This window comes from Octopus bimaculoides, chromosome 6 (assembly GCF_001194135.2).
Source record: "Octopus bimaculoides isolate UCB-OBI-ISO-001 chromosome 6, ASM119413v2, whole genome shotgun sequence".
NCBI classification, from domain to species: Eukaryota; Metazoa; Mollusca; class Cephalopoda; order Octopoda; family Octopodidae; genus Octopus; species Octopus bimaculoides.
This window is the reverse complement of record NC_068986.1, coordinates 28,905,036-28,906,075: the sequence shown is the minus strand read 5'-3', so window position 1 is coordinate 28,906,075 and position 1,040 is coordinate 28,905,036.

Below are 1,040 nucleotides of genomic sequence, written 5' to 3'. Positions count from 1 at the left end.
CACACATATATATATATATATATATATATATATATATATACATACATATATATGCATATATATATATGTATGTATATCAACACACACATGTGCCTGCACGCACATACACATACATATATATAGTCACGATTATAATTACAATAGAGTGTTAACCCGAGAAAGACAAGCAATTTAGGAAGTATTTGTTTTGCCATTTGCAGTATCACCAGATGTGATATAGATGCAATAATTATAATTTAACTTTTATCAAATTTCTCTTCGCTTAAACAAAATAAATGCTAATTTTCAACAGGAAAATATTTATTATCTTAATATGTAATTAAGTAAATCAATTTCTCATTTGCATTGCACCTCCCATAATTACTCTGTTATTTACTTCTTCTCTCCTCCAACTTCTCTGTCGTTATGATTTTTTACCTCCCTCGCTCTCTATACGATGTAAAGCATAAATGAAGAAATAGAACAACCAACCAACCAACCAATCATATTTTTATCGGCTATTATTATTATACAGAAATTATTTCATCAGTTGAATTTTACCGTTACTCTAAATTTCACATTAATATTAGTTTATCGTCTGAATTCGAGTATTATGCTGCTCTTGAAAGAGAGGTGGTGGAATAAGAAGTTACGTTGGCATAACAAATTCTTAATGCATATTCTGTGACTTCTATATTCCAATTTTGAGGTAATTTTTTGTGGAGATGTCTGCAGTATATATTTCTCCTGCTATCAAAGTCTTATACTTTAGAAATTCTTTGACCAATGTTAATTCTTGTTCAGTTTAAAAGACATTTTATTGCGACACGTCATGAGAGTAATAGTTAAATTAGTTGAAACGTACTTCTGTTCTGCCTCTGTTCAATCAGCGATTAAATTCCTTACCGTTGGTAGTTAGTAACCTGTAGTGACACTGTATTTCGAAATCCTAGCTGCCTCGCATAACTGATAACTGGCAAATAAAATAAAAAAACAGTGTGTGTGACTGTTGTGGTTACAAATAGTTGCATTATGCAATGCACTGAGACCGTGTTAAAGGT